Raw genomic sequence first — 15196 nt, forward strand, 5'->3', positions numbered from 1 at the left:
GAAATGTGGCCTACGTTGTTGACCTTTGGTCTTTGTTGACCTTTTGACCTCAAAATCAACAAGCCTCTTGCTTATGACCAACTCTACCAGATGGTGAACTTTTGTCAATGTCGGCTTTAAAATGTGACCTGGAGGTGATTGACATACAAACAGACAGACAGACAGAGTAACGGACTAGACCAACCAATATACTTATGAATCTTCGATTTCACAAGAAACAAACAGAAGGGGGTGAATGCAAACCTCCGTCTACCTTAGGTGGCGGAGGTAATGAAATATTGCAAAGATATTCCCTCAAGTATTTTTTGAGGCAACACATTTCCTGGGATCAATATCCCCAAAGGGGAAAATAGAGAGAGACAGAGACAGACACAGACAGACAGACACACACATACACACATACACACATATACACACACACACACACACACACACACACACACACACACACACACACACACACACACACACACACACACACACACACACACACACACACAATTATGCACTGTATCTCCACTCAGTTAACCATGATTTGGTCATTACATTAAGCAGATGTTGGTGGTCCAGGCATGTTTAACTTGGCTTCGATAATTATTCATACCAGGAAATGACATGACCTCCTTAATAAACCTGTTTGAATCTCAGAGAAAGCTCTGCAGGATAATATCATGCATGATGGATCTCTATCAAAAAGGGCAGTGTTCCATGGACAATTGGTAGACGTGAACAAACTCGGTTCATTTTGATCCATGTTAGTGTGATAACGTTGGATCTTGATGTATTTTATCTGGGTAAGTAGTTAAGACTGTGCTTAGTAAGTGAAACATTCAGACATGGGAATTAAGAACACAATCAATAACTATATCGGGATACAAACTACCAGTAGCACTTCTGATCTCAACTAGTATGTCATTCCTACTGCAATTGATTTAAACATGTTAGCTGGAAACATATGTTTGATCAAGGCCTACACACATGAACTGATCCCAGGCAATTCGATATTTGGCGACATTCAATTATCTGGTGTATGGCATCTTTCAAGGAGGTCAAGCCCAATTACGACAAAATCTGGGTGGACAAACATTGTTTGATTTCCAAGACAGGGTGTGAAAGGAAACAGTAACACCATTTGAGTTAGAAATCCTCTGGGAAATTGGCAGCCAATCAACTTACAGCATGAGATCCTTTTGCATCTCATTTTCTGCTTGTAGCACGAGATCATTTGGATCTCGTTTTGCACGTTTTCCTGTTAAAGGCCAAGCCATTCTCGAAGGACAATATAGTCGGGTGTACCCACAAATAGGGAAGTGAAAGTGGTCGATCAGAAACGGTCTTTTATCTGTATCTACACTCTACAGGCTTGCACAATGGCATTCACATGTACTGCAGGCCATTGATTTCGTGGCTTCCTCTTGTTTTTCTTCAGAAGAGATCTCCTTTGTGGAAACAAATTGTCAAATACTGCAATTTATGAGGGGCTGGCAAGATGGCCTCGACCGCAACAGGTATGCACCCTTGCCTCGAAGCTATCCAGCCTGGGTTCGAATCACTGCCCAGCTATAAACTGTCATCCTGGTGTTTCACAGGCACTCGGGTGATTCATCAATGTGTGTGCTGTCCCTCGGATGGATGTTAATGTGGGCGTCCAGTCTGCCAACATTAGGTGGTGGATGTTAAAGATCCCATGGTGTCCTTCAGGAAGAGTAAACATGAGCTATAGCCAGCACTATGAACAAATTCCAATATCCCTGTCCTAACCTACAGATGGCACTGTATTAGCGGTGCAGCCGGGTTCTCAGCCTTGATACAAACCAGCAGCCACAAGCTGCACACAAAATTAATGAATGATTACAATTTATAATTTGTTACAGGATCGAGAAACTATAGGTAAAGCAAAATTCAGGTTACATGCGTTAATTCCCATCGGGAGTGTCCTTTTAAAGATGATAAAACTGCCGAACTCTGTCATGTGGAGTACGAAGCAACAAATTAAATAATTGATGTACTCACATTTTATCTTCCAGCACCATTCGTCCGATGAACTTAATATACTGCAAGGACGTTGAAGAAAGGGACAACATCGTTGTGAGATTTGTCTCAGGTTGGGGGTTTGTTGAAGAGGATTGGTTGTGATTGTGGGGTTGGTCTATGACAGGCTTGAGCATTAATGTGGATACAGCAGGTGTAGGCAGCATGGGGCGAGAGGGGGGTGCGGAAGGTGTGGGTGACGGTGTGAGTGCTGAAGGTGCTGTCGGTGGTGATGGTGTCGCCAATGCATTCAGTGTGATGGGTGTGGACGTCAGTCTTGGTGTGATAGATATGGGTAGGAGTGAGGGCTATCGCTGATGCGGTCAGTGTTTGGGGTGCAGCGTGTGCACACGAGGGTTGTGGTGTGGAAGATGCGGGAATTGGTGTGAGTACAACAGGTGTGCGCAGTGGTGTGCATTGGGTGCAGATGGGAAGGAGGCCAGGGAGAATTTTTCGTCATGGATGAGGTTATTGGGTTTGTGGATTCTCCATTCTGTGCAGGGATCGAAAAAATAGAATTTTGTGTCTTTTCAGATGGGCAGGGGTGAGGGACATTGATAGAATGTTGGGTGACATTTTGTCATGTCATAGTGGAGGGACATTGGTTGTGGGCAATGTGGGAACTAATGGTGTTGGGAGCGTTTACTCTGAGGACTTGAAGGAGAGGTTCAGGTTGTTGGGTGGTCGATTGAGGGAAAGGGATTACGGTGCGATTTTAATCCAGGATTATCCTGAGAATGGGTGGTGGTGTTAAATTCATCAATAGAGCAACGCATCTCAACCTGTGGTTGGAGGGATGATGCGGGGAGCAGGGTTTGTGTTTGGAAGACTCGAATGCGTCAATGCGAGTATTTCCAGTCAAATGACCAGATACTTCACAGAAAGGGGGCAGTGAGGCTTGCTGTGGATATTGAGGAGAATTGGTGGATGATGACAATGAATGGAAAACTTATGAAAGTTGTTTTGCTTCTACATTTACACAGAAACAGTCAGGGGAACTTCCGAAAGTGGAGAGTATCTATCTAGGGGGTGAGCTAAGCCTTTCAGAGGGGATCCGAGCCAGTGTGAGTAAAGGAAGTAAAGAAAAATTAAGGTATGATCAAGTTCAAGAACCAGATAATATGCATCCAACAGTATTGAGGGAGGTAGCAGAGCAGGCAATCATGGTGTACCACATGGGAGCTGTTAGCTAAAGGCCCTGTCACACCTTGACGATTTAGCCAGCATATGCCTGATGTATGCAAAATTTGGCTAAAACGCTGGCACACGTCGAATACGTTATGGGTAAGTTTGTATACGTTAAGAGCACGCTGGCATAAGTCGTAGTACGCTGGCTTTTTTCGTAGTACGCTGGCATACGTCTTTGTACGCCGAGGTGTTAGACAAATTTTCCATGCTTGAAATTTTTCGACGTATGCCAGCGTATGACTCGCACGTTCCGCATAATGCTGGCCATGAGTTGTAGGCACGTTACGCGATCGTTGACACACGTCGACACATGTTACATGTAAGTTACTCGTAAGTCGAAACACGTCGAGGTAATGTTTCGCGTACCCGAAACTTATTTCTAACCAATGAGTAACGTGTTGTAGGCACGTTACGCGATCGTTGACACACGTCGACACACGTTACTTGTACGTTACTCATAAGTCGAAATACGTCAAGGTAATGGTTAGCGTCATTGTTCCAGACTCCCTGGTTTTTTTTTTCTCTTTTTTTCTTCGGTATGACGGTGATGCTGACACTTCAATTTCTCGTGCGGTTATAATATAATATAATTAATAGGCTGCCGCTCAACGATTTAAATCATAACCGCACTAGAAATCGAAGTGTTAACATCACCGTCATACCAAAGTAAAAAACAAAAACAAAAAACCAAGGAGTCTGGAACACTGACGCTAACCATTACCTCGACGTGTTTCGACTTATGAGTCATGTACAAGTAACGTGTGTCGACATGTCGATGATCGCGTAGCGTGCCTACAACTTATGCCAGCGTATGTGGAACGTGTGTCATACATCGAGTACGTCGAGAAATTTTCAACATGCTGAAAATTTCTCGACGTACTCGGTGTATGACGACGTATGCCAGAAAACTATGACGTATGCCAGCGTACTACGACGTATGCCAGCATGCTCTTAACGTATACAAAACTTACCCATCACGTATTTGACGTGTGCCGGCTTGGTTCAGCAAATTTTTCATACGTCGGCATACGCTGGCTAAAACGTCAAGGTGTGACAGCGGCTTCACACTTCGATGTCTAGTGCGGTTATGATTTGAATCGTCGAGCTGCAGCCTATGAATAGCCTACGCTACATGATCGTCAGTGATACGCTGCCGCGCCCTATGCATAAGTTAGACTATCGTTGGGCATAGGTTGTGAACGCCGACAACACGCTCAGCATTCATTGGAATGAGTTATCTGTATGTGATTAAAACGTTCTGTGTACGTTACTAATACGTTATGCATACGTCCAACACGTTATTATACGCCCAAAGCTTAAAAAAACATCAATAGTTCAGCGTACGCCAGCGTTTTACATACATTTTGAGACCTTGCCATATGCTGGCTAAAACGTCAAGGTGTGGCAGCTCCTTAAGATGAGGGCTTGTTCATTGGTTGGTAGAGTAGCCAACTGCATTGGAAACTGGCTAAGCGATAGGAAGCAATGAGTGGTAGTGAGTGGGAGGATATGTGGCTGAGAGGATGTAAGTAGTGGGGTACCTCAGGAATCAGTTCTCGGACTGCTATCACATAATTTATGTCAATAATTTGGAAAGTGGGGTTAAGAGTATACTTTCCAAATTCGCAGATGACACAAAATTTGGTGGTAATGTAAACATGAGAGAAGGTGGTGATCAGATTCAGGGTTAGTCCCGATCCTTTCTGGATTTGGCAAAATATTTGGAGATGAAATTTAACTTAAGGAATTGTCAGGTTCTGGGGATGGGTAAGAATAATAAAAGTAGGGACTACATGATGCAAGAAGCAGTCTTGGAGCTTGTGACACAGCAGAAGGATATAGGTGTGATAATTGATGGGGTGGGGGAGGGGGGAGAGGCAACAAGGTAGGACTGACGTTTCGGTCATTGCCGGCTATCTCGGCATTCATTTCATGGTGGTAAATGTACCATTTCTCAACTCCTGTTTGGGAAAATCCATAGTTGCCACTCATGTATATAAGTGCGCTGGGCATGCAAATGGGGTCCTCATAAACACATCTAGGCTGTATTTTTTCTTATCAATTACTAGTTGGGGTACCCAGCGTTGCCCAGGTGAAAAATAACAGAGCAATCACAAACATGGATTCAATCATTAAACATGAAATCAATCATTAAAATTCGAAATATTTATGTAAACTAACTTTTCCTAGGTTTAGGAGTGGAGAAATACGTAAAAATAAATATCATAAAAATTAGAAGTCCTGTAAATCGCAAAAGTTTCAAAAATATCAAGAATGATAACAGTCCTTTAAAGAAATTTTTTTTTTTTTTTTGCCATTTTGTGGGGTAGGTCTCAAACACTTCCCTACACCCACTCAAGAATGGGGTTGCAGATTACCTTTCACATAGCTACAAAAGCTTAGGCACAATGGAACAATAAAAAAACAATCCAATTTTTGTTTTCCAAAAGGTTCAATTTTGTTTTTGTTTTTTTCTCTTAAACACCCTCCAGCACTGTGATGAACCTCTGAAAGTTTGACAAAGGCCTGTTCGGCCATCTCTGAGAAAAATGGCGACACAGAAAATCAACACACATGAACATCTCTCTTGCAGTTATAGATAAATATTGACCTGGTCATACGCTATATCGACCTGGTCTTCTTATCACATGTGATGAAACATACTTTGTGACATATCATATCATATGCAGTGTTAAAAATTGTCTCATAACCCTTGCGTGCTTTGCAAACTTTGCATTTTAATGAAAGAGGTTGAAACACGAGATTGATGTTGAAACATGATTGGCAATGATGTGCTTGAAGCAGATTGGCTCCGCTTGAGATAATGCTGAAAGCATTTGATGGTTGGTGTCACTGACACTTGAACGTGCGTTGCTAATTGACATGAAGTTCTGGACAACCGTTCATATTAAAGAGAAACAATTTCGCCATTAACAGTTACTTTTTATATGATACTGAAACCTTAACCAGACCAAAACTTGCGATCAAACTTGGCTCGCGAGCAGTCGAACAATGCAGAGTATGAATGCATCATTAAATCCTGCACTCGATGTGCTGCTGTGGTCATCCATTCCATCGACATCTAACGTAATTCAAATCGTGATGAAGCCGTTGGAAACGGTGCCTGATCGTAACTCTCCAGCGTTTGGACCTCAATTATATATAGAACCTGCAAAGCGACATCAAGCACATGAGTATTGCATCCATGGCATATTTACACGGTCATTCAAAAACTATATATATATATATATATATATATATATATATATATATATATATATATATATATATATATATATATATATATATATATATATATATATATATATATATACACCATTTTGCACTTTATTACGGATCATTTTCGCAAGATATAATCCATCTCTTTTTCTCGGCATTTCAGTTTCTCAATTAGGATTAAAATTATTACTTTGTGGGCTCTTCTGGCTTATAATTGGGTGAACGGGAGCATTTATATTGCACATATCACAATGGACATCACACGGCCCATTTTTTTTTTGGTCTTTTTCTGCAGCAGTTAAAATATTTCGAGCAAAACATCCCCCATCTCGCAAATATTTGCACACCAACTGGGCACACCAACCAAAACCGCAATTTTGTACAATCTGCTCACGCTGCACTCACCCCAACACTTTGCGTGAAAATTACCAACGACTGTACTCTATTTCCTGCCTCCATTTTCCATTGAAAATTAGTTCTGCCACGGTGGCCATCTCTGGACTCCGATCCAGTAGCGCGAGTGCACGGGCTGTGCCAAAGCTGATGATAAATATCTGGAGGCATCTCCACATTATGCCGCATCCCAACTGCTTCCTTGTTGGCATTTTATTATCCAATTTTACCTAGGAGACTAACAAAGTCCTGTGTGATCTGGTCGTTTTGTTTCCATCTCCATTTCTCTCTTCCCTTGCCCTTGTACTTCCTTTTTCACATAGTTTAATCCTCCATACCTCATCATTGTACATCTCGCAGGGTACGGTAGAAAGAAATCCTTACTGAATAACTGATCTATTTCATACTTTGTTTTTCAAGGAATTATCAAATCTATTGTCATATAAAGTGTCTCATTGGTACTGCAGAAGAAGGTTGTCACATTGTGGAGTGTGTTGACTTTTGAAGGAAACATCAAGTTGACAAAAAAGATCAATGGACTCTTTTCAATATATTTGTTAGCTCTTTGTGCCAGTATGACAACCACATTTCCGCATCCTTTTAATCTACAGGAATCCTCTGTGAAGTGTAAGTTTAAAATTATGCAGAAGGTGCTTAGAGTGTTTACAGAGCATCATAAATCTGGTTAAAATCCATTAAATATCCTGCAGGCAAGACTACAGGAAGAGGGTTTTGCGAGCTCATCTTTACTGGAGATTTAGTTGTTATTCACTTTCATACTGTGCCGCATTATGATTCTATAAACAACATTTCCAACATGATATATGGCATTACCTTGAGCGGTTTGAGGTGGAAAAAGGCATAAGGTCTTGGCAACCAAGACGGAAGATATTTTGGGACTGAGGTCTTGGAAACCAAGACTGAGATTATGACCGACAATGACCAATGGAGGTGTAACCAGTCGTGCTTTATTCCAACCACCCTGCAGCTGGCTTGGTGCAGAGCCGAAGGTGGTTAAACAACGGGCAATCAGAGCGGGCTTGGCGTTACGACTCCCATTAGAAAAAATGTAAAACGCATTAAGCAATGTGGGCTTACTGTTTAATGAAGTGAAATTTGGAGGCGTGACCATTCGTCTTTGATGCAGCTCCACCAGCCGATACCCAGACCTGCCGTGTGCAAATGAATCAGCAATGTAATATGGAACCCTAGGTTGTACTCTGCGCAGTGTGAACTTGAGACATTCTGCAAATGTTAAAATCAAATGATTCACGTTTGTTACCAAATCGAGGATTAAATAATGAGCTCGCTTAACTTGTTGGTGCACTTTTTACCTTCAATTTTATGGAAATGTTGAGTCAGATCCAGGCACAAATATCAGATTTGTTGCAAACTGTTTATACCAATCTATACTCCATCGTTTCTCTACTAATTTAAGCCTTGTGTTGGCATAACAGTCAAGGTGGTTGGCATCTTGTGGTCCTGAGTTTGAGCCCCTGTCGTGTTGTGAAGACAACATCAGGTGTGTTGACTCAGCCTGTCATCCTTCCAACATCGGAAAATTGAGGATCAGCTTACTGGGAAGAATGAGCCATTCGAGTAACTTGCGTCGGAGTGGCGACCCGTCAAGGATTGTGCCCCCTCAGCCAAGGAAAAACTGTCTCAGGCTTAGCACCCCTATGCATCTGAAGATGTGAAAGGAGTGGTTGTTCTACCCCTTCTTTCTCTTCTTCTACAAATTTGTTCAGTGCTTGGCCTTCTTCCAGCCACTTACTATGAATAATTTTGTACATGGTATGAAAGTGACAGAGATGTGAACAAAATAAAATTCAACATAAATTGGTGTGTATACAGTAGATACTGTACCTTAAAGGGTCATCCGCATTACATTATGTATTCAAAAGTGGCAAAATGCATCACTTCTCATTTTTGCCCCGATACATTCCCTTTCTCACTCGTTGACTCTCCTCTTCAGCTCCCCAATCCTCATACCACATTTTCAATGAAATTATTTTTCTCATTTGGCTTCTTCCCACACTTCTCCACTGTCTTGCATAATTTTTAATGCCATGAGCCCAACTCTAGTGAGAACCCAGGCCTTGTAGCGACTCATGTGGGATCTGAAAGGTGAGGATATGTGTGATAGTGTGTCAGCAAGCGCCAAGACCACCAATTTACCCAAATTTTAAGAGTTCCATTACTTCACTGCAATTGATTGACATATCTATAAAACAATACAAATCACAAACTGGGTAACACTGTCAAACAATGCAGTGGATCGCTTTCAACAGGCACAGACCACAGCAAACATGTGATATATACATATAATAAATATATATGTGTGCGGGGTATACTTACACATTGTAAGCAATAACGAGCCATTATTTCCCATTGTCTCGGGTCACTCACCTGCATTTGATTTTTCATTTATATTTTAATTTATGGATGGTTTCCAACGGTTCTTTGATTTTTCCTGGTGTGTCGGTTTCAATGTTCATCGACGCAAAAAATTACCATGCTTTCCCATTGTCTCAGGTCACTCACCTGCATTTTTTTTCATTTATTTATATTTTCATTTATGGATGTTGTCTGACGCTTCTGTGATTTTTTTTTTCCAGTGTCCTGGCTTCGATGTTCATCGACACACAAAATTTCAGCTTTTTCTGTCACCCGGAAGACACCTATCTTTAATATCAGTCAGTCAGTCAGTAAGTAAGTGGTTGTAAAGAGCTTTACATATTAGACTAGTGCGGTGTGCTTACACATACAAACCGTGTTTTCTCATTGTCTCGGGTTACTCACCTGCATTTGATTTTTCATTTATATATTTTTTTCTTTTTTTTCTCATTCATTTATGCACGCTTTGCTATGGTTCTGTGATATTTTTTCCTGTTGTATCGACTTTGATGTCCGTCGGCACACAACATTTCAGCTTTCTACGTCACCGGGAAGGCACTGATCTTTAATATCAGTCAGTCAGTCAGTGATTAGAAAGATATATATATATATATATATATATATATATATATATATATATATATATATATATATATATATATATATATATATATATATATATATATATATATATATATATATATATATATATATATATAGTTGCGGATTTCCGCCCGCCGGTGTTCGAATGACCGCGTCTAACCAATAGCGGCCGCTTCACCCACCGAACAGACAGTCCAGTCGCGGCTTTCCGGCTCAACGCCGAAAACCAGCCACGGGTGTGTTTTGAGCACACCACAGCCTAGTCAATATTCTACCCGCGCACTGCAGGGTCAATCGCCGAATTGTCGATATACCTAATTAATCACGCGGGCAGACTACCGAGAGACTGTACCTCAACGGGGCCGCTTCGAAACGAGCCGCTTAAGCAGCTCGCTTCGTTTTGGGATAACCGAGCGGGGTATTTATCGTGCAGCCCCGTTGGACCCGATGACTTTATCGGCGATTTAACAACCAACTATATTCCAAGTGCAATATGGCAGTTCAATTAGGGAAAAGACGCAACGAATGGTTGAACATTTAAACAAGCACATTTATTGAATAAGCACACGTAAACAGTGATGCAGTCATGCAGGTATGCAATTATGCAAGTCCGAACATGCACGCAAGTATACAACCAACAAAAGCAATGCAAAAGAGCTACTACTGTCTATCTATTATGGACACACTTAACAGTTCTACTTACGGACATGGCGCCACAACATTCATTCAAAAGCAAGGAAAAAAAACCCCAGGACAGAAGAGGGGTAGACTGGACCCCTTGGCGTCTTTATAAACACGGAGCCATGTAGACCGCAAAGGCTCCGAGAGACCGGGCTGGCTACCTTCACCCTCGTGGTGACTTGCTAAGGCGATCCTCGACGTCCCCTCTCCAACGACCCAAGGTAAGGCACGGTACGGCAGGCCGCGCGCCTTGGCTCCGCTGCGCTCCGCCCTCTCCAGTCCCCTACCACGGCTCCACACACTGCCCACAACTCCGACACGACACTCTTTTCTCCTTTCCACACACCTCCACACCCTCCAGCAGCCGTCGACGACAGAGAGAGCGGCCTTGCGTTCAGTGCGCCCTTTTATCTCCACGGCGCCTCGCCCCTCCCTTTCGCCCCCTCTTCCAGCATGCGCATGAAACTTCCAGAAGAAGGGCGTTTTCCTTGCCGAATCGGGGCCTTTCCCATTCTTTTTCTTTCTCCGCGCATCTTTTCCGCACGTGTTGAGAATCCACTCGCAGGGTCCGTCGTTGGGGGGGGGGGGGGCGTCGTCCGTTCTCCCCCGATGAATGCCCGGCTTCTCGCAACCGTGTGCCGAGGTGGCAATGAGGTGGTGGTTACGGTGGTTGCTGTAATGGTGGCGTGGCTGGCGTTTTGTGGTGGTCGTGAGGGTGGTGTGGTTGGGCGGTTGTGGTTAAGGTGGTTGTTTTGAAGGCGGTTGTGGAGAAGGTGTTGGTGGTGGAGGTGGTTGTTGTGAAGCGGTTGATGAGAGCGATATTGGTGGTGGAGGCAGTTGTTGTAATGGTGGCGTGGCTGGCGTTTTGTGGTGGTCGTGAGGGTGGTGTGGTTGGGCGGTTGTGGTTAAGGTGGTTGTTTTGAATGTGGTTGTGGAGAAGGTGTTGGTGGTGGAGGTGGTTGTTGTGAGCGGTTGGCCCAAAATAACGATAGTAATAGAAAAACGGCTAACTGAAGATTCACAGCCCGGTTACACGAATAAATCCCTTAGACATCGGTGGGGAAATCTATCTGAACACACACACTTATCGATATAACTGATCTTTGAGAAACCCTTTATGGTGTCCTGCGAATTTCCACAGCCGTAACAATATATAAACATATATATATATATATATATATATATATATATATATATATATATATATATATATATATATATATATATATATATATATATATTAAATGGGGCTTCTGAGGCAGCCATTCAAATGAATGGGGGAAAAGGGAAACCTTTCTAACTTAAGCCCAAAATATGAGACTGATTCCCTCCCCTCCAATACAAGCAAATGTAAAATTGAGTCTTACTGATTAAAGCACTTCTTCCCTTTCATATTTTCATTCCACTCAAAGAGCAAACCAATGAATATTTGTCGATGTTCTACTTTGGGGAATAACTTAATTTTCCTATTACATTCATCACCATCGAGTATATTCACAAAGATTACTTTGGAACTGAGTTCTTGGTTTAAATGTCTTTGTTGAGCAGAAATGAAATGATAAACGTCTCTCAATGCTCTTGTTTGACCACCTCCTGAGCCACATATCATTTTGAGATTGTCATAAATTGTTTTTCCATTGTTCAATTGATAACCATCAATGTTTTCAGTCCATTTTACATCCTCCAACTTATTTGTAATTAAATTTATCCGCTTATTTGTTTTATCTACTTTTACCTCGGTTATTTCTTCAATAAGACTTATTTGATATTTCTCACATTCTTTATGTTTTCTATTTAAATACCAAGGCTGATTACATCTCCACTCTTTGGTTTGTTTGGTTATTGCTTGGCTCTATTATTTATAAATCAGTAAAAAGATGGCAGTAGTCTGTTAAAATTCGCAACCCAATTTCTTAACACTTATACTTATAACCATAAGGGAGACTATTGATTCCATTCTCCAAAATATATCTTTTATCATCAAAAGCTCCGAATGCTTTCTTATTTACATCTTCTGTAAAAAATTGATGTTTATAACTTCTTCTTGTATTCATTTTTCTGTACTCTTCCTTCTTCAAGGTTAAACAGTTGTAATAATGTTTAAAGTTTATTGTTTCCTTGATTATATTTTTCTTATTCCCTTTAGGTTCTTATCACACCTTTCAATGTTATTATTATCAATATACGTAAAAGCATAAGATTTTGATCTCAATCCTGTAAATTCATTCATGACCTTCCCACCCAATTCATGTTTAAACTTACCAATAACCTTTTTATTCTTTGATGAAAACAACACATCACCTGACTTTTAATTACTTGCATTATATATATATATATATATATATATATATATATATATATATATATATATATATATATATATATATATATATATATTATCAATCATATCCTCAAACACATCACTTGTCTTAATTTCGAATATAAAATTATCTGTATCCATATATAACAATGACACATTATCCTTATACTTTGATTTTAAATTATTATAGTAATTGTCATACATTAATGACTTTGACAAGTCAAAAATTGATGTTCCTATATAAATAGATTTATCCATTTCAATACTCTCTTTTTTCAAATGAATAGCACAAAAGTTCTCTGAAAACACTTCCACTCGTTCAAAACTTGGTCTATTAATTAACTTTGAAGCCTGTTTCTAAGATGTAGCAAGTCTTATGTTTTGTCGATTCCAAACATTTTCCATAGTCTTTCAAAATGCAGCATTATTCATTAATTTATAAAAGTCCTTCTCAAAATCTATTTTTGCTTCTGTTCTCCAATTTGTATTAAAATCAATATACTTCTTTAACCAATGACTTTGTTTAAATTTCAAAATCCGATGAATTTTCCTCACTCCCAACCTAGCAAATAAATATTGTCTCAAGTTCCTTTGATGCAAAACATAACCTTCTTTATCATTTAATGCAGTAAGAAGTTTTTCTGGAGATTTACCTTTTATATTAATTGACTGTTGGTAATCACTTAACCATTCTTTTCTTGGACTTTCTTTATCAGGGGCATAAGGAAGGTCTTTATGTTTGTGATGAAGTTCTTCTGGATATTTTAAATCAACCTCAAAATAATATCCAACTTCAGCTTCATCCAATTCTTTTTGAGAGGAGACAACAATGTCTTGTAAAACTTTTTCATGATGTTTTTCTTCAACCCATTTAAGTTTTCCATAAGGTGTTGAGATTTAAGTGTTGAGGCTTCACATAGCCCACCCATACAATTGTTAGCATCATTATACATCAGGTAAGAGTTGTCCTCATTCTTATTATAATCAGGAAGATATTTGTTATTTGCTTTAGCATATCTCTTTGAACATAATTGAGATATTCCTCCTCCTTTAGCCTTCTCTATCATTAAAAGCATATCTATATCACTGATTAATTCCAAATTTTGTTTTGTCATTTTTAACATACCTCTCCAAGCCAAACCATGGGCTGTGTAATAGTGAACGGGGTCTAATCCACAATAATTTTTATTTTGACAGACTGTTCTAAAAGTTTCAAACACATCAGCCAATAACAATACATCGGTTTTAAGATACAAATCATGATATTCTCCAAGATTCTTTATATTAAACATCTCCCAACCTTTTTAGCTTGTGCATAATCTCTATCGGAAATATGAGTTTTATTCAACTTGCCATAGAAACTTTCCCTTGAAGGAAGTTGTGTTTCTTTCAACTTCTCAAATGAATCCATATATTTTTTTATTTTTTTATTTTTTACACAAGGTTTTAATGCTGGTTTTCAAAAAGAAGATATCATCGGTTTATTTCAACTTCAAAACAAACTAAATGATTACAACATTGAAGATGTAATACAACTATTTTGTGATACACAGAGATATAAAAAGATCAAAACTGATAATTTGTATTCTTAGTGATAATACGGATGATATACCTTCTCCTCATGATTTGGATAAATCAAAAAAGAACCTCGTTATCTTTGATGATTGTGTTGATGAGAGAAACCAAATGGTAATGGATAGCGACTACACAAGAGGGAGACATTCTTCTTGTAATTGTATTTATCTTTGCCAATCATACTTTCAACTCCCTCGTCACTCAATAAGAAGCAATGCCAATACTCTTATTTTATTCAAGTTAAATTCAATAGATATATACAATTTTTGGAGAGACAATTGTTCTACAATGCAGTAAAAAGGAATTTGGGGATTATATGAAGCACACGACTGAAAAATATAAATATATTGTTGTGAAACAAGATGAGATATTAAGGGATATATTTTTTATTTTATAAACAATTACATATATAAATGACAACGATTATAAAAAATCATGTGGGTAAATCTGCTTCTGGAAAAACTTTCATAAATCAAGGTTCTTGTATTGTACAAATGAGAATATTGTAAATTTGCTTTAAAAGCACCATGTAGTTCGTATTGTATCAACAACAACAAGAGCAATAAGACCTGGAGAAGGAGAAGGTGAAGATTATTACTCTATTTCAGTTGAGGAACATATGCGATTGAGGAATGAAGGTCAAATATTTGAGGAGGTTTCTCTTGGTACAACAAAATATTCACATTGTAAGAGTGAGTTAAAGAAACTAAAATCTGGTGGTCTTGGGATATTCAAAACCAATCCAGAAGGAATGAGACAAATTATTTA

At 39.6% G+C, this 15196-nt stretch overlaps 1 long non-coding RNA gene across 1 annotated transcript in view; it reads left to right on the plus strand.

Annotated features, from left to right (window-relative positions):
- Window positions 1-15196, plus strand: part of LOC147031402 (uncharacterized) — a 126818-nt gene that overhangs the window by 18276 nt on the left and 93346 nt on the right. Inside the window, exon 3 of the long non-coding RNA XR_015051844.1 lies at window positions 9471-9560. This is a non-coding gene — a long non-coding RNA (uncharacterized LOC147031402). The remainder of the gene's footprint in view (window positions 1-9470; window positions 9561-15196) is intronic.

The sequence above is a fragment of the Eptatretus burgeri genome, chromosome 2 (genome assembly GCF_056783735.1).
Source record: "Eptatretus burgeri isolate ZD-2024b chromosome 2, Ebu_testis_v1, whole genome shotgun sequence".
Classification (NCBI taxonomy): Eukaryota; Metazoa; Chordata; class Myxini; order Myxiniformes; family Myxinidae; genus Eptatretus; species Eptatretus burgeri.